We start from the raw sequence: 27,988 nt of genomic DNA, 5'->3' as shown, positions 1-27,988 counted from the left end.
ACAGCCATGTCCTGCTGCACACTGAATTCTTTGATGTAGATTTATCAGCATTGTAGATGGAATGATATTCAAATAAAATAAAATACAACCCATATAGGTATTCCTAATAAATTACCCCTCGAGGTGCTAACTTTCACACCCTTGGAAACCTAATGGTGATATAGTTTTTCTGAAGACTTACTGATACTTCTTTTGCAAAACATTGTGCATAAACACTGTATACAAACAACCATTACACATTCTATTCGGAACCATATAGTCGAGGCTTCACGTCACTCCTAAATTGCCTTTATTAGCATTAAGCACAGCATGAATCTGTAACCTCCTTTCTTTCTTTCACCTCTGCTGTTACAGACTCCGTTAACGTAGTAACCAATAATCATGACTAGTCTCATCAAAAAGATGCTGAGATAAGTTGGGAAAGCGATTTGACGTCTTACCTACTTGACGAAGGTGTTGTTCAGCCATCGACCATCTCCAGATCAGCCTCTAATCATGTCATTTCCACTCTCCTATTTCTCATCACTTTATTCTTTCTATTCTATTCACATTATTGCAGTGTATTTCTTCTAAGATGCTGCCCATACTGACATTTATTATAGCTTCCCTATCATCCTTAAAAACATAGCAAATAATACTTCCTTTGAACTGGCATTATATGGTATGTGAGTTATCCCGTGCTTAATGTGTGAAATAACGAGTACCGGTGTCCAAAACTCTGTGCTGAAGATAAATATTGGCACGCCCAATCCCAAGACTGCACAGCCTTAAATCCTCCTGCTGCCTCTTTAAATTCACTATTGGACAACACCTTCTTCTTTATTTCACTCCTGCAGGTTCCGGCTTCCTCCTTTTGTGGTGGATTCTCCGTCTTTCTCATCCTTCTTCTTTCTCGTTTGTTTATTTTCCCTCCTATGATTTCGGGAAATGCCTGATGAGGAAATATAGGTGTTGGTCCCCATATTTTAAGAGCAGGCCTATTCTTTAAAAATGAAACTAAAACGTTTCATTTTTTTTCTTTTTAAACAGGCTGTGTTTAAAAAAAATGCTTTATTGGAAAGCAATCACAAACATGGTGTCTGCTGACACTAGCAGGGCACCATCCCTATAATTTTTGCGATTCCCAATGAGTCGCAAACTGAGACCTACCTCAGTAATATTCAGGAGGTAGGTCTATTTGCGACCCACTGGTTATCGCACAAAGTGTAAAACACATTTTCGTACATTAGTGTTTGCGATTACCAAATAGCGAATCGCAAATTTTCGCTAGTTGGTCTTCTCAAACATTAAGCTTCGTACATGTGGCCCTTCCATAATAATACTTCAACTCGTCAGTGTCTCACAAAGCATCTCAAACGTACTCTAGGAAATCTTTGACAGTCTTATGTTTTCTAGTGTAAGCCACTGTGTATTTATTTATGCAGAATTTTCCACGAAGTGATAAATTGGACAGAGTGGATGCATGTTACTTTTTTTCTTTGCGGGGTAATTTTTTATCTCCATCGACAACCTGTGCTCAGTACTTGCCACCACCTGGTCCACTTGAAAATGGTGTTCAACGCCACACCCTCTTGTCATACTACTTGTGTCATAATCAGGTCTCCACCTGCATCACTTAAACACAGATGACAAGGAAAGTCTGCAAATCACTAGAATATTTTATCCCCATCTAGGAAACAGCTACATATAAAAACAAAACTGAGAATTCAAGCAAGGTATTGTATAGATTTTCTTTGAAATGGCAGAGCATTACATAAATCAGGATTCTTTTTTTTTTTTTTTTTTTTTTTTTTGGAAATTTTATTAAACAATAAATCAATTACAAGCATGGGCCTACAACCACCAGGGCCGGCCGCTAGATTCAGAAAGGATCACACAGTTGTTAAGGCAGTAGTCGACTCCCGGGGCCCAGCCCCGTACATGTCTCCGGATAGTCCTAAGGAAGCAGGATACATAGGTTTAACATAAATAACCACTAAAAACAAAAGGCGAGGCATAAGGGCAAAAAGTGTGGGTCAGGCTACATCCGGGGGACTCTACTTCAGACCTTCAAATAGCTATCAAGAGGAAGGAGTACTGATATGTCAGGGGGGGGTCACGGGAGAGGAACGTCTATATTCGGTTATTCCAGAAGTCGCAAGGAACCATCAAGGGTCAGGGGGATAAAGCAATATCGGTGTCCACTAGGGGGGGAGTACAGATACCCCCACGATACGCGTTCCATTGCCCCCAGATTCTACCCCATGCCCCCGGTTTACCACGAGCCACATACACAGTCTTCTCCCTGAACATGCACCAGTCCATGTTCTCCTTCCATACGGACACGGTGGGAGGCCGCTGGGAACCCCAAAGCTGCGCTATATCTCTCTTGGCAATCATGTTACCCAGGGCCGCCCACCGAGTCTGAGCCGCGTTATAATCATTGGGCTCCCACACATTCAGGACACAGCGACGCACCTCCGGCAGCAGCGCAACCCCGGTGACTTGTCCCATGACCACATGAACCCGGCGCCAGTAATCCGCCACCTCGCGGCACTCCCGAAGGATATGGAGAAAGGTGGCACTGAGCCCACATCCCCGCTTACAGAGCCCGTCCTCAGAAAATCCCATCGAGACCAAACGGGGACCCGTCACATACACCCGGTGGAAAATCTTAAGCTGGACCAAGCGGAGACGGGCTGGAATGGCCACTTCCTTGGGGGACGACAGTGCGGACTGCCAGTCCTCGTCGTCCAGTTCCACCCCATCCCCCGTCCACGCCTCCCGAAGGCGCACCAAGAGGTCAGCCCGATTATTGATAAGTTTTTTATAAATTAAAGAGATAGTACTGTCGGGGACATGACCATCGAGTATGCGGTCCTCGAGGGGCGATGAAGCCGGGATCTTGGTCCCCTCCCCAAAAACAGAGAGCAGGGCATGTCGAACCTGGGCGTAGCGGAAGAACTCCCTTTCCGTAAGTTCGTATTCGCTCTGGAGCGCCGCGAATGTTTTAACCGCACCCTTAATCCATAAGTCTCCCACTCTACTAATACCAATCGTGTCCCAACGTTCAAACCCCTTCGTTGTCCAGAGGCTTCCCAGTCGGTCGGAGGCAAACAGAGGAGTAGCACATGTTAATCGCTCACTCCAGCCCATGGCTACATTGGCCGCCTTCCAGATCCGTACCGCAATCTTAGTAGGGCCCGTAAGGGTCCGTCCAGCCGAGCTGGAGTAAAGTGCCCTGTTATAGTTTCCACCGGGAAGCAGGAATTTATCCATCTCATACGCCGGATTCAAGCCAGGCGCGTACGTGGCATGGTTAATGGCCGATAGCTGTGAGGCCCAATAATACCTGCGAATGTCGGGAAGCGCGATGCCCCCGTCGTACCAGGGGAGAGTAAGCTTTGCCAGAGCGATACGCGCCCGTCCGTCCCACACTAGTCTCCTCTGCAGGCTCTCCACCTCCCGAAAGTAGGACACAGGAATGACATCGAAGGAGTTCTGAAGTGCATAGAGGAATCTGGGAAGGGACATCATTTTAAACAGTGCTGCCCGACCCAGCGGGGACAAGGGCAGCTTACACCACCGAGCCGTGTCCTCCCTCAAACGCCGAAGTGGAAGCAGGAGATTCTGCTCATAGCGAGCCACCGGGTCCAACGAGACGTATATCCCCAGGTATTTAAAGCCGGACAGAGATAATTGGATCGGAAGCCGAGGCGGCAAGAGAGGAGGGTCACCGGAGATAGGATAGACACAGGATTTAGACCAGTTGATCGTTAGACCCGAATTTCTCCCAAAGGAAGTCAGAACATCAAAGAGAACATTAAGCGACTGCCGCGGCGAGGTGAGATACAGGAGAATGTCGTCCGCATACAACGAGACCCGATCCTCGAAGCCCGGGGCCCACCGGATCCCTCTGATCGAGGGCTCCCAGCGGAGCCAGGCAGCGAGCGGCTCCAGGGCAAGAGCAAAGAGCAGAGGGGACAACGGGCACCCCTGCCTCGTACCCCTACCGAGAGCGAAGGGCCGAGAGACCCGCCCATTAACCACCACCTGAGCCATGGGTCCCGTGTAAAGAAGCTTCACCCAGCCAAGAAATCCTTCCCCAAAGCCGAATTTGGTCAAGACAGCCCAGAGGAATGGCCACTCGATGGTGTCAAAGGCCATCGTGGCGTCTAAAGAAACCAGCACGGCCGGTTCGGAGAGGTACTCCGCCCTGGCGAGGGCGCCGTGAAGACGCCGCAAGTTAAGAGCGGTGTTACGATGAGGGATGAAGCCGCATTGATCAGGATGAATCAGATCGCAGATGACGCTCAACAAACGATTGGCAAGGACTTTAGCCAGGATTTTAGGCTCTGCGTTTAGCAGTGAAATAGGCCTGTAGGAGGCACAGCGGTCACGTGGCTTACCGTCCTTGGGGATCACGACTATCGTAGCCAGACGCTGGTCGTCAGGAAGGGAACCCGCCTCAAGGGACTCCTGAAACATACGACGGAGGAAGGGCGCGAGTTTATCCGGGCGCAACTTGTATAATTCAATAGGCAGACCGTTGGGACCCATCGCCTTGCCCGAACGAAGGGACCGAATCGCAGTTGCTATTTCATCTACAGACAAGGGGGCGTCCAGCTGCTCACGGTCTTCGACGGACAGGCAGGGCAAAGCAATATCCCTCAGCAGAAGGCAAGAGTCTTCTTCATCCCTATCAGTCACCGGGGAGTACACGGCCCGGAGGTGGTCAGCGAAACATTCCACAATCTCACCAGGCTCAGTCACACACACTCCATCCGAGACACACAGCTCCGGGACCACACGATTCACTCTCTCCTTCTTATCCAGCCACGCAATCAACTTTCCCGCCTTGTCCCCGGCATCATACAATCGACCCTGCTGCTCCCTGTACATCGTTTTGGCAGCGTCAGTGACAAGAGACCTGTATTCAAACTGTTTCAGGCTGAGGGCATGGAGCCCGTCCGGAGTGACACCCGTCTCCAAGGCCGACTCCAGCCCCGAGATGTCAGTCTCCAACTTCACCACTGCCTCACTCTTGAGCTTCTTAGCCACCACTATCTGGGAGAGGGCGTGTCCGCGGATTACGGTTTTAAAGGCTTCCCACAGGGACATTGCGGACGACACCGACCCCTCGTTTTCAAGGAAGTATTGGTCCATAGCCTTAACCAGGCTGTCGCGAGTCGTAGGGTCTCGCAGGTACCACGGGTTAATGGGAGCGATCCGCCCTGCAGACCGCGACTCGGTGTCAAAGAGCAGCCACAGCGGGGAATGATCGGAGATACCCCGCGCCAGGTGCCTAACCTCTCGAATCCGACCAGTCTGCGCCGCGGGCATAAGGAAGTAGTCTAACCTAGAAAGACTCCCATGCGCCCCAGAGTGAAAGGTGTACTGACATTGGGTCGGATGCATTAATCTCCAACTATCTACCAGGCCGAAGGTCTCCAACAGTCCACCAAGCCATGCCTGGGCAGCGGGGAGGGCCCTGGGTGGGTGACGATCCAGGTCACCCGAAACCACCGAATTAAAGTCCCCGCCCATAAGCAAAAGACTATCCGGAAGTTCTAGCAGCATTCGACCCAAGTCCGCGAAGGTGGAGTTCTGGAGGCCCGGGGGGACGTAAACTGAGACCAGGGAAAGGGGCTGCCCCTCCCACCTCCCAGTCAGACACACACAGCGCCCTCTGTCATCCGAGACTACCCTAGTGATATCCAACGGAAGTGAGGATCGCAGGAGAATGCCCACCCCCCTGGAGCCAGTTGTGAAACCAGAATGGGCCACGAGGCGGTATCCCCCCCTGTTCATTGCATGACAAACATTACCAACCAGATGCGTCTCCTGGATAAACACCACATCAGGAGTCAGACGACGCAAATACTGCAGTACTACACCCCGTTTGATACGGTCCCCCAACCCATTGACGTTCCATGACATCAGCCTCAACCCGTCCCCCCCCATCCCCTCCAATAGATCAAAGACCCCCCAATCAGTAGCACAGTTCCCGAATCTGGACAAAAATCAATACCTCGCCCTGCAAACAGAAAACACACAGCAAAACAACCCCTCCTTCCCCCCAACCCCCCCCCCCAAATCCAACTCCCCCCACCCTGCACCCCTGCGGGCCAAAAAACCCCCCCAACTTGCAGTGTGCCTGTCGCCCTACTAACCCCATTCTACGAAAAGACCCCGGAGGAGGAAAGGGACCCGTCCCCGCCCGCCCCCCACACAGGTCCTAGTGAGACAAAATGAACAAAAGGAAGTAAAACCCAGCTGAACAGTGCAAAATGGCAAAATCAAGGACCAAAAGTCACTCCAAAGGGGACCCGCCACCTTCGGCGCCTGCAGAGGGCCCGGGACGGCCACCTTTGTCCGGCAGCGAGTCCAGCCAGTCACTCACGGCCACAGGAGAGTCAAAAAAGGCAGTCCGATCCTCATGTTCCACTCGGAGTTTTGCAGGGTAGAGCATAGAGTACTTTAGGCCCAGTTCACGGAGACGACGCTTCACCCCCTGGAATCCCATCCGCTGTTTCTGGACAAGTTGGGTAAAGTCCGGATAAAAGTTAATGGATGAGTTCTCATGACGAACCGGGCCGTGGACCCGTGAGGCCTGCAGAATAGCATCTCGGTCTCTATAGTGGAACAGTTTGGCCACAATAGGCCTCGGGGGGGCCCCCGGCCGTGGCCGACCGCCCGGAACTCGATGGGCCCGCTCCACGGCAAAGAACTTACTTAGGCCTGCAGGTGCCAACTGTTGGAGGATGAGTTCTTCGACCAGGAGGTCAACCGGGCGGCTGTCGGAGGACTCCGGTACGCCTATGACACGGATGTTGTTGCGTCGGGCCCGTCCCTCGAAGTCCTCCAGCCGCCGGGCCATCTGATCGTTGACCACCTTGATGTCACCAAGCGCAGCCTGCAGGTCCGACACATCCGCACCAAGGGTGGAGGTCCGCGCATCGAGAGCCTGAACCCTCTCGTTAGTTTTGGAGAGATCTGCCCGAATTAAGGTGACATCGATTGCCACCGTGTCGATTTTACGGGCCAGGGCCTCGTATTGCGTGGCGATGGTTTCCCTGATGCCATCAATGGCGCCCATGATGTCCTGCAGGGAAAGCTCCGGAGAGACGGTCGTGCCACCACCGGCGGCGTCCGGGGGGGGGGCCGGTCGCTCCAGGGGACCCTCTGCCCAGAGTGTAGCGGTCCATGTTGTTGACCTGGACCGGTCCCCCGCGGAGGGAGGCCTTAGTCTTACGCCCCTCGGGGCCCCCCTTGCCCCCCATGTGGTCACGGACACCGAAGGGGACCGCCGATCAAGAGTCGCAGGGGCACCGGCACCGCAGACCAGCGCCTCACCAGAGACCACAATATAGCGGTGCGGGGGGACCCAAGGCGATGGGCACACTAGTGGCAGGTGGAGACAAAGCCTCGCGCAGAGGCCAAGGAAACACCCCGCCACAGCAAGTGCGTTCGCCGGCCAGCCCCCTGAAGTCCGAAAGTGAAACCGAAAGTGGTAGAGCGGCCACTGGCACCGCACTGCAGCCGCTGTTGTTCAATTACGACACGGCTCCACGGTTCACCTTCGCCCCGGGCACCTCCGTCGGGTGGGTCCCAAAAGTTCGAACAACGACAACTCAGGATTCCCAGGTCCGATTCGAGTTCTGAAAAGAGATACGTGCTCAGCCGGTCGTCATCTGCCAGATTCCATAAACCACATCAGGATATTCTCAGGATAAATTCCGAGGAGCAGCAAGGGTCCGGGGAGCCCTGTGCTCACGCGACCATCTTGGATGCGCGCTAGGAAATCAGGATTCTTAATCCTTTCGTGGATTCTAAAAATTAGAAATTTGCAAATATGTTGTTACCTGAAAACAAACTAGGACTTTTTTTTGTTCAAAACGTTAAACATGAGAAAATTACTTTACTCGTGTGTATGTTTAAAACAAAACCCCAAAGGCAAACTGGATTCCGGAATGAGTTTACTGTGAAGTGTGGGTAAAACGATTCCTCAGCTGTTGTGATGCCCGCGTGCTTTACGCACACGCTGCGCAATTAGCCGTCCCCAGTTTCAATTGGACTCCCTTTGATTCCAGTCAAAGGGATTAAAAGCTGATTCGGTCCTGTCCGCGTGTCACCCCGTGACCTTGAGCTGGCGCGGGCCTGAGGCAGCTGAGCCCGCCTCTAGTGCTTTGGCTGGCTCCCTTAAGAACATGGGATATGAGTGGTTGTTATCATACTGTGATGGCCGCCTCTGGCTCTCCTCGTGTGCATATTTCAATGTGTACTTTATCGTACCAACAAGAGTACGTCTGGGTGGCAGCGGACTCTGGTTCCGGTTTTATTACAGGTTAGCCTTCAGTTACATAAGTGCGTTTCTAGCGTATGTAGGAAGAAATGCATTCAAACCTAACTTGTGGCACGTAGGGTCAAAACTACAACATGCGTACTACTGGGGCCAGATGACACCCTTTGCACAATTATCCACACGCAGAAGGAACTCCTCTTCAGTCTGGTTTATGCGCCATCTTACTTATGTACTGAGTATGCCTGCGCTCAGTAGCGCCGAAATATTTTGCACACCGAAATTGATCGCAAAGTTGCAAGTTCGTGCCGAAGACCAGCAGAATGCGTTGCAATAGAAAAACGCACATTTCCCCATGCAAATCACGCCAAGCGAAACTGTTTTACAAACTGAAGCCGAACTTCAGCTCGAAACCCCAATTTCTGATAAGTTTCAGTTGCTCGCATGCTGCTGGCGGTGTTCAGCGTAGGCAGTTGTGTGTACTGTGCTTGGACTTGCTATTAGGCTGTGTTCAGACTTTTGCACACAGCATGCGGCTCAACCACGGGAATGATAGTAAGGTGTACCTTGATTAGACGCTCGGATAGTGTCGAGTATTAAAGCATCTCCGTGTGCCGAGGAGTGTGGTGTGATTTAGGGTTGCTTATCCGCCGTTAGTGCCCTGAATGGCGCTCTGTATTTCGGAAGGCATTGCTCGTTTGTTTGAATTGGATTTTCGAGTCTCGTTGGCGCCTTGTCCCATACTGGTGGTGTCACCTCCTGCCCCAATCACACTCTTCATTGGGGAATATAGGGAGGAGGAAAGAGGAAGTAGGTCACAGCACTCCTACGGGTGGGAGGCGTGACTGGTTATTTTGTTTCAGAAAATAGGGTCAGTGAGGATACTGCATTGTCCAAGTTTATTTTTATTTTCTTAGATGCAATGGGAATTTGTTGCATGTTAAGGACACTGAAGAGAAGCATCTCGAAAAATAAATAAAAAGTTTTCCAAAGAAGCAAAGTTTAGTGTAGTCTTCCTCTCTAGGATTTAACTCTTGACTGAAATATTAATGATGCAATGTGTACATATATATAATGAGTAAAGGAAAAACGTAAAAACATGTGTTTAAAAAAAAAACTCTTGACTGAAAGACACAGCTCTTCTCATGTGGTTCTAAATGAGGGTCTGTCTCTAGTTTGCAAGGGTGGCTCCATTGTGGGTGGAAACAATACACTGACGAAAGGAAGGGTTCTTTCGGTATGGGAAAAGTCACATTACTCAAAAGTTGTATCATTATTTTCATATCAAATGTATTTATTGCAAATGAGAAGTGTTCGCTGTGACCCCAAAGGAATGTGTTTAGGAATTAGAGTTCAGGACTGCACCTGGGAAGAGCTAGCAGGAATCCCAAAGCTGAGCAGGACCCACACCCTTCCCTCCCAGGACTTCCAGGAACAGTCAGTTTCTTGTGATTCTTCAGGGTGGGTCGGTGAGGCATTGGAAAGCGATGGTCCAGGTCTGTGGTCCAGGTTTGAAAGTTGAACATTCTTTGTTGGGTATCTACGCACATATTGGAAACACTGCCAAGGACATTGAGTGATGAAAACGTGCTTCCCTAATGTTCCTTTCCTGCTCTTATTCATTTTTACATTTTTCCGTGCTGCTACGGGTCCATTGGCCTTCCCTCAAGTCACAGGGTACCCTTTATATTTCTAGATGTCCTTTGTGTGATGGATGTCTGGATCCCGGTGGGACAATAACACACAAAACGAGTCCGACTAGTCGTTGGTCAGCTCTTAGACTTCACAGAGCTGCCTGTGATCAATTCAAAGCGTTAACAAAATTTGCGCTCAATGAACGTTTTATTGTTTAATGATATCAGTAAGGGGGCGTGTCTTATTGTTTAGCGATATTACCATGGAGAGGTCTTATTGTTTTGTGATGTCAGAAGGTAACTGTGTCATGCTGTTTTCTGATATTAGTAAGAGGGTGTGGTGTGTCTTGTTGATTAGCGATGCCAGAAAGTGACCGTCTTACTGCTTTCTGATATCAGCAAGGGGCGTGATTTGTTGATAAGAGGTGTCAGAAAGTGACTGTGTCTTACTGCTTTCTGATATCAGCAAGGGGGGGGGGGGGTGTCTTGTTGGTTAGTGGTGTGAGAAAGTGACAGTGTCTTATCGTTCAGTGATATCAGCATAGGGGTGTGTCTTATTGTTTACTGATATCACCATGGAGATTTGGCTTATTGTTTAGTGATGACAGCAAGAGTCTGTGTTTTATAGTTTAGTGATGTCAGCATGGGGATGTCTTATTGTTTACGGATATCAACAAGCAGGTGTTGTGGACCTTTTGTCCGTCACGCACCAGCAGCACTCTAAATGATTGCGTGTGTTATATGGGAGACATGTGAGGAAACGAGGTAATAGCTGGGCTCGGTAGTACAGGAGAGAGGTGACGGAAGCCTGGACCACTCTCCTGAAGCCTGTCTCATTTGAGATGTAATATGTTAATGTATTGTAGAACAGGACAGTTTGTGTGAACATTAGTGGGCAATTCAATGGTCTGGAGATGTTATTGCTCATGTGATATCTCAAACAATAGCCAGGTAGCAACTTGTACGCATCCCCCGGGTGTTCCTTTTTGGAATAAATACTTAACCGATATATGTCCTCTCAAAATAGGGAAAATATTCAAGAACTGTCACAAAGAACACAATGTCCCCAGTATATGCAAGGCTGTGTACATTTCCATGGCAGATCACATTGGTGAGTTTGGATTTGCAAGGTGGGAGGCATGGACATCCGGCGCGGGGCCTCATCTGACCATCAAGCTCCAGAGCTCTTCTGGGGAGCACTGTGAGCTTCTGTATCCACTTGAAATGCACGCAGTGACTGTGCGTGCGTCACACCACGGCTGGGTTAGAATCAGCACTTATTAGGTTTTCCAGTGTTTCATTAAAGGACTGTCTGATTTTGATATTTTCCTGGCTTTTGCTGGAGGAGCGCATCTGAAGCACAATTTATCATCCGTGTGGAACTGTATTGACTCAATATCTCTGTTTTGTAATGTACACAGAATTATGCTGAGGCCACACATCTTATAAAACAGTGGTTATTAAACTGCTCTTCCGCTTAATGCGAGTTTTGCTAAGCTGATATTTTTTCCTGCATTTCTACTTAAAAGTATAAATAATAGAAGACATATTAAACCCTGCCCGTTTTATTAGTTACTGGGATCGCCGGCCTCCTGTTTATGGCATTAGAATTATTTCTGATGCTGTTAAAATTTCATGAGCCATGCCATGGTTTTCCAGGAGCGAATGCCCTTTGGCTTCGAAGACGGCCCAGTTACTCTTTATGTTGTGTTATCAAATAGTTGGCACGGTAACGACATTTTTTCCAAAAGTAAAATAGATTAACAATAAATAATAGCGTATTCTTAAATGGCGCTTCGTGCATTGCTTTGTCCTATCAAAGCACTATAAATAACAGGTGTTGCTTTTACCTAATTGAATGTTAGTCTCTAGGCAGCGGTGGCCTGGTGGGGATTCAGACGGCTGACCAGTAGATGCCAGAGTTCAGGATTGAGCTCACTGAGTCATGTTTCCCTCGGAGTCATGTTTATGGGAAGGGAAGTTTATGCTTTATTATGTCACTACTTCAGAGGGACAATAATAGATCTCTGCAAAAATGGGCATTCTTCCCAAAATCAAAAAACAATTCTATATGAAAATGGGGCTTAGACCAGTTATTCTACACTTTAAGCAACTTGCGCATTAAATTACAGGTAGTGCATGATTTCAGAGAGATGTATGGTCCTGATGCTGCACAGTCGCTCCTTGGTGACCCTGTTGTACAAATGTAGTGCACTGCCAGGAGGCTACTGTGGTTATTGTGGGCCAAGAAGTCCATCTCCGACAACCATTGGAAGCCTGTAGGGTACCACCAGCAGGAACATGTAAGCAGTGCTGAAATCTGAAAGCGACTGCCGGCAGGCTCAGGGAACTGTGTGAGATCTGCAGGGCACAAGTCCGAATACCAGAAGGGCCAACAGACTGCTCTGTTCTTTTAAGTTGGTCAATTGAGTGACACTAAATTACGTAATAATACCGTGTATGTGGACATATCAAGTTTTAATTACAGTACTTTAAAAAGAAAAAAACAGAAGTATTTCAGATGATCACTTGGACTGAAAACCGTTTCATGATTGCAGAATGGCCCCAGCCGGTCTTGTATGCCTGGTGAGACTTGCTGTCGCATGCAGAGACCTTATGTTGTTTAATGTGTGTAGATAATTGAGTGGTGTTTTAACCCCTTTGGATTTCTGGCATTTGTAGTTTTATTTTCTTTTTAAAGGGAAGGCTGCAACTCACAGAATGGAAAGAAAAAACAAGAGTGGAGGATCTGCTCATAATTGGTAGTGGACACTTTTAGATCTCTGGAGCGAGCATAACACTTTTTATTATGTTACCTCCCTTAAGTCCTTCAGAAGGTTGATTTTAATCTGGTATACTAAGAGTGCTGTTCCATGTGTGCCTGGCTGCAGACTCCCACAGTAAGTGGAAGACTGCACACGCCGTGGAAGAAGCCACTATATATTTCACAAAGGACTTCTATGACTGGGAACATCAGAACTTGCCTTGTGCTCGTCATACTGCGACACAATTTTATATAGTAGATAGCCCTTTGTGTTTTGAAACAATGGTAATATAATGTATACAATAGGGGTTTTTCAAGGAAAAACTTTAACAATACTTATAAAGCTACAGGCAGATGTTAAATGTTTGAAGGAGGAATTTATTTCCAACACGTTTGGAAGTACCTTAGTGTTAAGAAATATGTACACAGACCTTTTCCAAAATGACTGCAGAGTATCAGAAATTAGTTTTTCTTTCCCTCCCCGTCAGCCCTTGTATTAATTACTGAGCCCATATAAGTGGAGGTGTGATGATGGCACAGCTACAATTGGATGGTGACTGTAGACTGATAATATTCTTTCAGATCACTTCTACACAGACACTTGAGTTGACGCATATGCATGTTTGCAAAGCTCTATTGAATCTTCAAATGGATCCTCAATGCAATGAAGCAACAGCAGTTTAAACAACTAGACTGCTAACCCTAAACGCAGCACTGTAGTTAAGTCATTATACATTTGTACAGCTGGGTCCATTAGTCCTCCTTCCCCGCACAGGTTTCCAAAGTGTGTAGCGGACTGTAGGTCAGTTTTCCCTGACCCTTGCTGAGCAAGGAAGATGGCGGTACTCTACTGACAGCACTGATGTTCTTTTGAACCACCGCAGTGTGCATTTCTTGTAATTAAATAAACCCTTTTTTATGACACTGTGATGATCCATGGACATCCCAGGTTCACATTATTTGAATTTAGATTTTTGTGTGGAAATGAATTGAAACTGAAAATAAATGTGTTTGAAGTCTATAATCTGTGAGCCTCTTCAAAGTGAAACTGATGCTTACGGTTTAGAAAGTTGCACATCTAATGGTCCTTCGTGTTTTATGACCTATTAATGCTCTAATGATACATTGCTTCAAGAAATTCTGATTGTTAATAATTTTTTTCGCAGTTGATGTCTGTGTGACAAAAACAAAGAATGAATGTTCCATTCCTCTTGTTGGTCATGGATGTGGTTGTATGGCTTGGCCCCCAGCACAACCTCACCCAACGCATCACTAACCACTAAAAACTCCTTACTAGTGGTCAATTTTATTTTTGCAGAGAGGTTAAGAAAGTTTCCTTTTCAACAGTATTCTTTAGGACATATATTTTTTTGTCTAATTGAAAGCAATTTATGACTTTTTATCTGAAGGCGTAGACCATCCACTGGTGGACGGCCTGGAGTCATTCACTTAGGTTCAAGTACAGTATAACTTATAAAGAGGTGATTAGAATCTAATTACCCATGCACCTGAGGGAGTCTAGAGACATCCCTTTTCCCGCCCTTAGTTGTGTCACAGACACAAATGGCACTCTTGATGGCGAAACAAAAATATACTTGATTTATGTTTTTTTGGTTCACTGTCTAATTGTGAAGCACTTGAATAATACATGTCTGACTAAATCATTCTCAGACCACAATGATTCTTTCTCTTCTATGAACAAAAATGTAATTTGTAAGTGGGACTAAATTTGTTGTATTTATCTTCAAGTTTAATGTATACATGTGAAATACACACACACGTCCTCCCCCCCCCCTCCCCGCGCCGCCAATGAAGGGGCACGAAGGTCAGGAGCACACTTGCGGTATATATATATATATATATATATATATATATATATATATATATATATATATATATATATATATATATATATATATATATATATATATATATATATATATATATATATATATATATATATATATATATATATATATATATATATATATATATATATATATATATATATATATATATATATATATATATATATATATATATATATATATATATATATATATTATCTACTGGCAGTCGCCAGTAGATAGTTATAGTTAGGACCGTGTTTCCATAGGAAATCTCAAAATTCTATTTTGAATAACTTTGGCGCTGGTTGACGAATCTTCGCGAAATTTTCAAAACTAATGGGGCGCTCCGCTCAGCTCCTACCCTGAAAGTCTCAGGGGGATTCGTCAAGCGGGGGCCGAGAAAAAAGGGGGGTCCCAAAACGCGTTTTCCCCATGCATTTTCCCATAGGACCTTTAGTCGAAGGTACAGCCCGAACGGCTGAACAGAATTACTTGAAATTTGGCAGAGAGGTAGTCCTCAGGTCAGGGATGTGCCTTTTGCATATATGGAGTCAATCTGTTCAGTAGTTCCTGAGAAAATTGCAGTTAAAAGCACATACATATCTATAGCCGCGCACCGTGCGCGCACCCTAACGTGCGCGAGCGTAATTCTGATTGGTTGTTACTTGTCAGTCAACGTTCGAATCGGTCGAAATCAGGAAGTGTCGGCCACCATTTTGTTTGTTTTCAGTGCGAGAGTGGAAAAGGAAGGTGGCGAACGTGAAAAGGGGGCAGGGTAGAGAGTTCCTGACCCCCTAGCCTTTGTCAGGGGGTCCCTGAAGGCAGAAAAAAACACACAGTGAAAAACCATTAAAAAAAAAAAAAATTAATACGTAGTTTATTGAAAAATAAATATATTAAAAAAAAATACATACATAACTTAGCATTTAAAAAAACATACAAATTCACTGAAAAAAACAGGTTTCACACACGTTATAGTTAGGAATTAGCATTTAAAAAACCTTGCAAATTCACTTAAAAAAACATAGGTTTCACACATGTTCTAGTTAGGTGGATATTTCACTCGTAAAAAAACAATGAAATTCCACCGTTATAGTTAGTTCAGATAACTATAACTCGCGCGACCGCCACTCTATCACAAGGATGATGTCATCAGTGATGTCAAGAGTGATGCCACTGACCATGTCATGAGTGATGTAATATGTGACGTCATGAGCAGAGGATTGCGGGCGCGCGAGTTATAGTTATCTTAACTAACTATAACGGTGGAATTTCATTGGTTTTTTGCGAGTGAAATATCCACCTAACTATAACATGTGTGAAACCTATGGTTTTTTAAGTGAATTTGCAAGGTTTTTTAAATGCTAATTCCTAACTATAACGTGTGTGAAACCTATGGTTTTTTCAGTGAATATATATATATATATATATATATATATATATATATATATATATATATATATATATATATATATATATATATATATATATAATGACTGAATCTTATATGAATGATTACAATTGTAAGTTTGCGTTTATGACATGGAACGTTTCAGTATTCAGCATCCATTTGTGCATACAAAGATTGTTGGAATTAATTTAATTCAAGGCAGTTGAAGGCCTGTGTTCAGATTCAAAGAATGTGAAATGCTTGTGAAACCCTCGCATAGGTTATTGAAACGGGTCCCTCACCTCGGTCTAAAGTGCAGTGAGCGCAGCAGTGTCTCCGGCCTGTGATTGGCTGTGAAAGTGGCGCGCTCAGACCATGATGCATGCCGCGCACGTGCACGTCTTCTCAGGTCAACCTCGCCAACACGGGCAGATAAGGCAACCGCCCTCGCTAGTACCGGGGCGCGTGCAGACCTGCTAACATAATCTTCTGCTCTCAGCGGCGCACGTTTTAATAATGCACATGTTTAAATTACTTATGAAAGAGGAAACCAAGAACAACATTGTATACAGACTAATGAATAGTAAGAACCCTCAGTGGCAAAATGGCCACATTTAGCCGCCACGTCCTCCTCACGACCCGGGACTCTGTTCCAGGCTCATGCATACCAATGCGCCGCCTGGGGGTACATCATGTAAGACGGAACCTGAGTGCATCCTCGCATAGATTACTTTAGCAATGCTCCTCAGGCAGCCCGCTGCCATTAGTAGCCCTAATGCATTCCTCAGAAACGTGGCTGTGACGTGAACAGCACCTTAGTGTATTCTAGACGAGTGCGTCGTGCTGCGTAGCTCTGGAATGAAAGGTGACGATACAAGCCCCACCGCCCGGCGTGTTTCTGTTTCTACAAACCGGAAATATCAGGCATGCAGGCCACATTTGATTGTTAAGTGCAGTGCAGCTTCAGGCCTGTTGCCGAACAGGGCAACACTTCTACACCTCAGTCTAAGGGCTGAAGACAAACACACATTATCGCACCGAAAGACAGCTGCCACGCGGTGCCCTGGGTCCCTTTGCACGAGAGTGAAGGGGCTCCCAGACCTACTCAAAACATCTGATCCAACACGGCACAGATCTGTCACCTTCAAATTCCCAGATTTGTAAGACTTGTTAATCGCTTGTTTGAGGAGCTACAGTAAATTGTATCTTGCCTTAAATAAATGTCTGGATGATTGACAGATCCGTGGGGTAATATGTCTATAAAAAGCCTGAGATGCTGTTTGCTTGAGGATTGGAATTATGCAGTACTGTTCTGGGCAAATGATGTTCTCAAAAATGTTATTGCTGGTAATAAAAGTTATTTCTGAATTGATCTGCTGAATCTATATTTTATGCAGTGCTCTTCTCATTACATATAAACCACACATACGAGTTGGGAAATATTTTTTTTTCTCAACTTAAAAGTTTATTTATCTCTTTTCAGTAATGATGCCTGCTGTGAGTCCCTTCAGTTTGGCGCATTGACGCTTCAGAGCCACTACTGCGAAATAATTCACAGATGGGGAGGGTGGCCCCTAAACAAGCATACTTTACGCATAGTTCCACGTCGATAGTTGCTCAGCATACTGTGTGTTTAAGTGTAAATTGAGAGGGCCCTCAGTGAAGGATTCTTCCAGCTACTAATAAGGGGTTCCTCTCCTCTCGCTTATGTGCCGTGGGGAGGAGTACATTTTACCTCCAGGCCACTTTCCTTTTATCTTGGACTGGCAGTGGCAGGGCGGTGCATCACCTGATTGGTGCCACGTTCCTCCAAGCATTCCTCCAAATCGGGCGAAACCGAAAGGGGCTTACATGTCTGGGGTGGCTGCCTAGTCTACTACTGCGCGAGATGAAGAACGGGGGCCCTGTTCACAATGATGGGGAAGTGGTGCAGAGGCCAGTTGACAGGAGGCGATTACCACTCTCATCAATACCACGGTCCAAGGCACACCTCTGCCACTCACAGAAGTCTTGTCCTGGAGCGAGCCAGGGGTCTCTAGTTGATTCAAGGACGAGATCTGAGGTGATCGGTTGCGCTGGGGACATATGGCGGGAGCTTGGAGCATGCAGTTTGATCGTCCTAGAGCTGGGCAGGCTGTGGCTTGCAGAGATGTGGTTGCAATTGTGAAACTCTCTAGCCAATTCGGCTTCTTGAGCTCTCCGGTCACAGGAAAGCTCAGGGCATCCCAGGTTAGCATCACACTTACTCAGCCATGTACATGCTGTAGGTGGGAGAAACAGATGATGTTGAAATCCGCTCTATGTGTGGAAAGCCAGCCCTGTTGCTGACTCGGGTGTGTGTGTGTGTGAGGGTGACTTGTACTGCTTCTTCAGGGATTGTAACTATGCATGATAGAGGGCTGCAGTGTTCATGGAGAGAACTTACTGTGCCCATGTCTGTTCTGTGATTTTGCTGTGTACAAAGAAGCTTGCTGTGCTTCTGACCGTACTCGATTGGTTTGTGTATGAATGAAGCTTGCACTTCTGCTGGCAGTGCTGTACTTTTGTCGTGTTTGCAAGGGAAGCTTGCACTGTTCCTGCCTGTGCTGGCCCTGTGCTGCGTGTCTTGAAGACCTGAAATGCTGCTGTCTCTATTATACTTCCGGTTTGTGTGTGAGGGCATTGTACTGCTACTGCTTATGCTGTTGATGTGAGGTGTGTGAGGCTAAAATCTGCACATTTTGGAGGAGATGGTGGATTTTGTGGCAAGTCTGTAACTATGCAAAAAAACGCATCGTCCACCAATTGCATAATTCCAGTGACAGTTAATACCCAAGGGATTTGATGTCAGTTTGAGGTTGAGAACTGTACTGTCCCTAGAATAACCAATTTAATTTCACTAGTTAATTCAAATTACCCCCTGTTTATGATTTACCACCATGAACATCCATCAACAAGTGCAGTTGTTGTCTCTTTGGCATTAATTGTCAAATAACTCGGTCATTCCACTGCGGTCCATGGCGTTGACCAGTCGCCAGCATGGCACTTCCAGTGTTCCCCACCCAAGCAGTGAACTGGTTCTATGAAGTCTTTACTGGCTACTGATGGTAGCAGTATTGGAATGTTGTCTGAATGTCTCGTTCATCCATTCATTCATTCGTGCTCCGATGAAGATGCTCATTTTATACCTTGATTGAAGTTCTCAGGGTTAGTTCCTTTGCTTACATGCCAGACAGGTTGCAAGAAGCGCATCCGAGGCATTGAGGCAGAAGGAAGGTTAATTTTCATTAACAAGATCAATATGCCAGATAATAGTTTGAGAGCGGGCAAAGCAATTAGATCTGAAACCGTCCTTTGAACACGTTTTTATCGCTTGCGTAATGGGACATTGTGCTTGTTGTAATGCATGATCTTGCGGGTACAAACGCAGCGTGTCCCTACCTGGCGGGTTGTGCAAGAACTAAGTGGTGCACCACTGATTCAGGTGTGCACGTCCAGTCTGTGCATCCTGCCTCCCCCTCCTCCACTCCGGAGGCAGCGCGTGCTTCCCTCTCTGCTTGAGGGAACTGTCACAGATCGACACCAAGAGCCGCGCTGAAAAGTGAGTGTTAAGGAAACAATGCGCTTTTTTTCTCTTCTGGAGGCTCCACATTGTATATTAATAAACAGTTGTGTCACTTGTGAGTTGATGCGAGTGACAGGTGTCATCTTCTACTTCATTTGCATCCAGACAGCTTCAAACGAGTTTTCCAGTTCACTGTAGCATTATACTTTGTTCAAACTTTTCCTTAAGACGCTTTATTTATTTTTAGCTTATTGGTATGCTGCTGAGGTTCATTTACAAGCCCTGCTATTGTATTCCGAGTCTTAATCTCCCAGTGCAGAATGTGTCTTATCTTCATTTCATCTCCCTTCCTACCAGGCAGGTGCTGTTCAAAATGTAGCACAGAGGCAGTGCCATGGCTGGCATCATGGGGCGCGTGCAGAAATCTACAAAGAGATGGAAATGCCTGGGTATTTTAAAATGATATTAATGAGTGTGTCTGATTTGAGTACAGTTACTTCTGATGCTGCAAGTGACATTTGCTTTAGGCGTGGATGGCCTGCTGTGTCGCTTGGCCCCTCCAGCTCGTGGGATCAATCCATCATTATCGCAGTGTTTAAAAAGGGCGACCGAGGAAACACGAGGTGTTATAAGGCCCATCTCCTTGATTGACTCCACCGTCAAAGTCCTGCGCCAGGTGATCCTGGATAGTTTATCTTTATGGAACAAAGAGAACAACATTATTTCTCAGTTGCAATGCAGGTTCAGGCCCGGCCTCAGTACCATCGACCAATCACTGAACCTCTATCTCTTGACTCAGAAGTTTACTGTCTGTGCCTTCGTTTCATGGCTCTTAACTCCGCGTTTGACTGTGTTAAGTGTATTCAACTTTGGGCGGTGATGTTGTTCTTGAGGGTTAACCCAGCCCTGGTCTAATTTCTGGAGGATTTACACAGGGACATGTCGGGATCCGTCAGTTTTGGTGCCGACGGCTGCTGTACAAAGTCCTTTCTTATTACCCGCGGTGTTAGGCAGGGCCTTTTTTGTTTACCATTTATGTCAACCGCCTCGAAGAGGTGTTAATCAAGAAGTGCTGCCGGCGATGCTGGTGCTGCTCTACGAAGACGACGCCATCCTCACGTAGAGAACTGCAGTAGGGCTGCAGTCTTTGTTGCTCTATAGTCTCTTGGAGTTTGTCTCATCTCAACTTCTTCATGAACTATACAATATCCTACATTACGATCACTGGTAGTAAACCTTCCAAATACAAGACCTTTTATTGTAATGAGCTAAAAATTAGCCAGGTGTCTACTTATAATTATCTGGATATTTTGTTTGATAGTAAAAACCACATGGGGTCCTCTTTCCACATCTAAAAGATCTATCTTAACCTGCACATGGGGAGCAGTACTGGACTTTAGTACTAGAATGGGGTAAACCAATCAAACCCCTTTGCAACATTTACAGAGCCAAATGTGTCTCAGCCTCGGCCTACGGTGTTGACATCTGGGGCTATACGGATTGCCAATTGATCCAGGTTACGGAGAATAGGTCTGCACAGCACATGTTGGGGATTCTGCAGAGTACTTCAGTATATTTCAGATGTCATTGCCTCAAGGTCTCTACTAGGATGGGTCTCAGTGTGGTACAAGAGTGAGTCTTCTTTGATCCACATGATTATTAGGGATTGTCTTTCTTAGACAATGTAAAGGCAATACCATGCTTTGGAAGTATAAAGGAGAAATCAACCAGTTAAGGCCACCGACTTATTTCCCACCCCAGAAAAAATCCACAAAGCTGATTAAGCAATGTCCAAACGCACTTTTATCACCTGCGTTGAGGCTTTTAGGGAGAATGATGATCTGCTTAAACCAGTACTCACAAAAAAATGCAATTTGACCTGGGTGTTTAATGTCTACCACTGGCAGCTGTTAACTAGGTTTAGACTCAACCTCTTAGTATATATGGTCTGTTTTCCAAGGGTTGGTTTCCCCCAGGTACACTGGGTCCCTGCACATCTGATAATCTGTCTGACCAAACTATTGAGTACCTTGTCCTGTTTTGCTTTCACTTTATCCTACCCAGAAAATAATTTTTAATACCGTTTTTTAAAATCCAAGTTTACATCTGATAGAGCTGCTATGTTACACCCTATGATGCTTGTGGATATTTATACTTGCAAGTGTGTCTCTAACTTCTTAAATTGTGTAATAAAGTTGAGAGAGGTATGGCAGTAATTTGGATTGTCCCGCTTTACAGGGGAGTCCTCACTTGTATCTCTAAGGTGTGCTTTTTAATGTTTGATGGTCTGATTCCAGGGAGTGAGGTTTGGCCATTTTGAGGATTAACAAAACTTTGTATGGTATTGGTCTTCGATGCACCTAATATCTAGGCTGTACGTGTTGGATTAGAAAAGTAGTTTGATTTCGGCTGATTTATTGTGATTCATTTTAACTCACAATCTTATTGTGTATGGTTTTATGATTTTTTTTAAAGGTTTTTGGTCTTTGTGTACCTTTTAGGTTATATTCTAAACCAAAGAAAGAATTTTACTACTACTACAAAGAGATGGAAATGCATCGGTATTTTAAAGTGATATTAATGAGTGTGTCTGATTTGAGTACAGTTAACTCTTTGCTGCTGCAAATTACATTTGCTTTAGGTGTGGATGGCCTGGTCACACAAAGTGAGCTCTCATAGCAATATTTTAAGGAATGGTCCGAAACATAGTTTTAGGCTAAGTGGCATCCTGAATACTGTAGAGCTAGTATGGTGAATGCTTCCATTTTTAGGTCTCGCCTAGGCAGCGCTTGTGCTGTCTCTGTGAGACATGCTGTATGCAGGATATGGACTTTAAAAGCTCCCTCAATTTTGAAGGACTGTCCCTGTTACATGTGTTGTTACTCAGAGCTTTTGAGCACTATTTCTTTCTTTAAGCTGTAGCTCTCAAGTCCAGTGCTCGTGGTTTACAGAGCTCTGTTGTAAACAGGGCTGTAAATCTTGCTCTTATCTTGCCACATTTGCTGTGCATTTAAAGACCAAGGTCTGTTTAGGCTGCAGCTGCCTCCTCCTCTCGCCTGCTTTTGAAATGCATGGCCTGGCGTCATGGTCCCTGCCTTCCTATGGCTTCTGCTGCCTCCATCTCAGAGCTCAACAAGCATTTGCAATGCAATAGGTCTCACATTTGCGAGAGTTTGAGCTATTGGCATTACAAATGACAGTACCTTTTATTTATGTGTTTTGAAAACCTGCAAGGGGTACGTAAGCACGCACTTTGTTCTTATAGTCGTTGCTTGCAAGGAGCAAGGCTGGCAGTAACTGCACATCTTTTACTGCCAGCCTTGCTTCTCGTAAGCAAGGACTTAAGTAAAGTGCGTGTTTACGCACTGCTTTCAGGTTTTCAAAACATATAAATGAAAGGCATTGTCATTTACAATGCCAATAGCTCAAACTCTTACAAATGTGAGACCTATTGCATTGCAAATGCTTGTTATTGGAGCTAATAGGATGTACTGCTTTCGGCTGGGAATGTAGCCTTATGTTTTGAAGTCGGTAAATGAATCAAAGTAACAGAATAACAGAATATAGCCTAATAAAAATACACCAAAACAACCAAAGGACAACACAACAAAATAACATGACTGAAAAACACTATGACCCATTAATGCAGCTGCATAACACAAAAAAAACAAATTAACAATTATACACTGACAATAAGACAGTAAACAGTGCAAACGCACCAAGCAAACTAGGGCAAACACAGCATAAACATAGTACAAATAAATGGCAACACAAAACCACAAGAAACTACAAAATGTAATCCAACAATACATGGTATTGTATTATACTACTGTGCTTTTGTGGTGATTTTATTTCTTCTGTTGTGTTTTGCATGTGAGTTTTGTTTTTTGTGTTTTGTGATGTACTGAATAGTTTGATGTGTAATGATCATGTGCTATGGTACGTTGTGGTGTAATTTATGCTCTGTCATGTTCATTAACAGACCATGATATGTTATTTCGGTTGATGTGTTGTACTTATTGTCTTGCAGTATTGTTGTGAGTCATTCTCATTTGTTTTGTTAAGTTCTCATCTTAGTAACAGAGCCTAACGATTATGCACCTTCTGCAAACACTTATAAGTACCCTAGAAAGTATTTAAACCCTTTCAGGCATGAACCCAATGTTTCATAATTCTACGTTTGTTGTGCACCATTGATTTCAGTAGAAATAACACCCAATACCATGTTTGTGTTTCGTATTGTATAGATGGTCATTGTTAGTGCAATCACACACTGTAAAAGTATTAACTACAATGGATCACTTGTAATGTGTGTGGAACTATTTTCCTTGGCTCCTTAAACAGAAAACTGCAGTACTTGTTGCCTTCATTTGTCGGCAAGTATCCTTATGCACATTTTCCTCACTTCCCCTTTAGCAGACCTCATCATATCGAATGCTTTCACTCCAGGGGATATCTCTGATGTGACTCTGGCGAGTGCAGTGCATCTTTGCAGTGGCGGCACCTCTGCTAAGTCGTAGGAGCGTCGCCCCACTGCTTTGAAACAGCGAAAGAAAGGAAAAAACATAAAATAATAATAACTTGATGTTATTATCATTTAATTTTGTCCTGCTGCGACAGCTTGGTGGGGCCGGGCTGCTCTGCTCACAGCAGTGGTGGGCACACTGAAGTTCGCCTGATGCTTTGGCCGGTCCCAGAGGGCCGGCCACACAATCATGAGCACTTTGCGTGTTCTCCACCCAGGCTGCATTACAGTCTGGGTGGAGAACATGCCCAGGCCCTCAGTCCCCATCTGAGCACCGATCCGCGATGCTTCGACCAATCACGACGCTGCATTGCAAAATTGTGATTGGCTCAGGGGAGCCTGGATGTGCTTCCTGTTCGGCGACTTCGGGCCGACGCGGAGGAGAGAAAACGTGGGAGAGACGCAGCAGGAGGTAAGTTTCTTTTTTTAATCTCTTTTAGGCCCCCTTACTGCCACTGCCCTCCACTCACCAGCCCAGATCCGTGACGGCCGCCACTGCATCTTTGTTATCCTTGAAGGGCTGGTAGGGCTCGAGAAGAGGTGTGACCCTGTCCAGCTGGACACCCTTTTACACCAGTTCCCATGCGTGGCACAATTCACACAAAAGGATTGTCCTCCCATTTTGATATCAGTGGCTTGACGGGTTTGTTGGGAGGGGGCCAGCATCAAATCTGCCTGCCCTATGCAGGCCGCTGCTGGCACAGTGAGTGTACGTGGGTAGCACTTTCTGCTGAAGAATCCCATGTCCCCGGGAAGGGGGGGGGGTGATCGCAGTTGAGAGTATAGTGTCAGAGAGTGCTGCCAGTGCTGCATTGCGAGTGCCGCCAATGCTGCCCACTGTGTCACCTTCCTCCTCGGTCTGTCTGTGTGTCAGCCTTAATGAATACTCAATATCCAACGCTATCGTGGATTTCCACATTGCTAATCGCAAGGGCTGGAATGTCGGCCATTCCAGGAGAGTGGCCATGCAGAATACACCAAACTCCCACAGACATGTAGGTTTGTTGATGTTTACAACACGTTTTCAGCTTGTTTCCCACTTTGGAAATAAACAATAATTTATAGACCTGAAAATCCAGAGTAAGGGCTTTTCTTTGGTGGGAAAGTTAAGTGACTACGCACATGCTTCTTGTGCGGGGAAAGGGTTTGTCTTATGAACAATATTTTTCCTGTGGAGAATGGATAAGGAAATGTACATTTGTCCATCATTTACGTATACAGAATTTTTCACCAAAATCTGCCTGTGTAAATGATAGTTTTTTATGAAAATTAAAAGGTCTGTATCAATTTGATGAATCTGGAATGTAAAAATAGTGTTTCACTTTAAAAACAATATTTTTGAAAAAAAAGGAAGTTAAAGATTGTCTTTTATAATTTCGTTTACCGGGAAAAAATAGAATAGAAATGAGCATTGGCAAAGCCCACAATTCATACCTTAGAAATGTAAAGGCTAAGCTACTGGCTGTGCCAATGCTAGTCTCTAAAGCACTGTCAAAGTAAACTATAAACAATAAAGGGGTTTATGACACGTGCTGGCAAGAGTATTTATTCTGAATTGGGTTTTGTGATCGAGAAAGCATTGTAAGATGGCCTGTAATGCCAGTGCATGCATCCTGACATCTTGACATATGCAAAAGAGTGCTAATGCAGCAGCAGCCATTTTGTCTTTCTGCTTGTCAGTTTAATTAACTTTTCAAAGATGACCAACAGATGTTTTCTATTGATAAATTAAATTACCAAAAAATCAAGTGCAGAAGTGCGAAAATAAACCAATGAGCGACTGGTAGCAGTGTGTAACGGCCAGGCCCTTAAAAAAAAAAAACATGAAAGGAAGGGTCCTGTTTGTAATGTCGAGGAGAGATTTGGCTGAAAGGGCAGGGCACAGCCAGAACACTGGCAAAGAGTGAGCGATACATCCTCAGGTTACAGCTGACAGGCCCTTGCCAGACAAAATGCATTTTGTATTTTTGGTTAAATTAATAATAATGATAAAATAAAGCAGGGAAGGCGCTGAACAAAAATGAACAGAGTTGAACAGGAGTGCAGAAAGGGGCTTGCCAATTAAGGCATACGCTCCCAAGGCGTTCTAAAACAAAAGTAAAAAAAAAAAAAGCATTTGCAATGCAATGACAATCCCTTTTATTTATGTGTTTAAAAAAACCTGCAATAATAAAAGGCATTGTCATTTACAATACCAATAGGTCAAAGTTTCGAAAATACAAGACCCATTACATTGCAAATGCTTGTTTGCTCAAGCCCTCTACAGTGACCTAGATGAGAAGTGTTTTTATAAAACGTATACATAATTAAATAAGTATCCCATATGCGTTTTTCCTTCTGCAAATCAGTAGGACCTTGAGCCTCAGTGAGATGAACCTGGACTACAGCTCCCAGAATTCACTGGACTGTTGTGAATGTCCAGAACTGGGACACTGAGGGCCTGATCACAGAGCCATCTAGCAGCCTTTATCCTGCGGCAAATGCCCTCCTGTCTATCGGTGGACTATTCTTGTCTTTACTGCCCAGGTTCATCCCGAGCAGCAGGAGTCTGACCAAGCACAAATCGTGAAATTCTGATGCAAACTCCGCCCCTCTGAAGGAGGAGGGACACTTGCAAATCTCTAAATAAAACAACTGAACTGGTGAATTTTTCACATTTCCGGTGCACACAGCCTGCAGTGTAGGGGGCAGGAGGGGTCCCTGATAGGTAGGCCCCTTGTGCATTTCCCGGCATCAGGTGGAGTGTCAACAGCTCAGTTTGTGGTGCAGCCAGGGTCCTGCACCCTCCGGGCCTTACAAAGGGGCCTGGAAGTACAGATCACAGGCCCGCCGAGGCCCCTGGGGACACTTTAACAATCCTTACCACAGCCGCAGAGCTCAGCTCAGGCACCACATACTCACTGAAGATGTCACTGCCCCCCCCTCCCCGCCCCCCAATCTCTTGGACCTCCGAGGATAAGCTTGCGTTAAGATTCTGTAATGATGAAAAAAGCTGATTAATTGAGAATGTGTTTAATTTAGTACTTTCGACTGGCTGACGGTCTCGAGTGATGCTCGTTGTGGATGTGATAGTTTCTAAACACAGCTCCATTAGGAGAGAAGTGGACAAGAGGGGGTAGGGGGTTCTGCACTTAACTGGGCCAGAGTGGGTTCTGTACCCGTTCAGTTCCCCCTGTACCCATTGACATGTTTCAGGAGAACGGAGGACTCTTCTCAGTAGCACACAGCTACTCTTGGGCAATGAGTGCCTACACTTATTTAATACCATTTTAACCACTGCTTACCAAACGATTTAGCATATTTTTGTTTTATGTTTGCGTTGTCTAATTGGGCACAGTTTTCACCCAAAAAATTAGCGAGCGTGCACAGAAATATGTAAGCGGCTGCTTGCATCACTTTTGTTTCCTTTGTCTTTTCCAAGCACGAAATTAGTCTTTCTTGCCAAAAAGAACCAGAAAATGCATTTCATGCTGAAATGTAAGCATTAAATACCGCTTTGTATTTCAGCTAAGTTTTGCAAAATTTAAGATAATTAGGTAAATACAAATTCTGCATACCCCGAATAACAATAACTGTAGTTCATCCTGCTGAGGCTGACACATTGAACACCTTTAAATATGGGCAGCCAGCAGCACCCATGATTTCAGTGCTACGAGGCTACAAGACTGAGAGTGAGCACTATAAAAATAAAGATATTTATCATATTTTCTTTCTTTTCTGCTCCCCGGTACAGAGAACAAAGAATAGGGCGTCATCCTCGAAACTTGCAAGAAGGATGCCAAACCAGATACCCTGAGGATGACCCAGGCAGGTTTCTAATCTTTCTGAAATTCCATTGCAGTGATAGAAGATAGCCCTGCATCGGCCCAAGCCACCTCAAAACTGTTTACATCCTGTCCTCACCAGCTGCCCACATCTGCTTGAAAGAACAAGCCGTCGCCACTGCGCGAGTGTAAAAAATAAGTGCTCACCCACTAATTAAAACAGTCTCAAGCCGCAA

General features: G+C 45.4%; 1 protein-coding gene across 12 annotated transcripts in view; it reads left to right on the top strand.

Moving 5' to 3' along the window:
* The window catches only part of TSPAN9 (tetraspanin 9), an 828,427-nt gene that overhangs the window by 582,830 nt on the left and 217,609 nt on the right, over positions 1-27,988 (top strand). The window lies entirely within an intron of this gene.

The sequence above is a fragment of the Triturus cristatus genome, chromosome 4_1 (assembly GCF_964204655.1).
Source record: "Triturus cristatus chromosome 4_1, aTriCri1.1, whole genome shotgun sequence".
NCBI classification, from domain to species: domain Eukaryota; kingdom Metazoa; phylum Chordata; class Amphibia; order Caudata; family Salamandridae; genus Triturus; species Triturus cristatus.
This window is presented reverse-complemented; position numbering and strand designations above follow the sequence as displayed.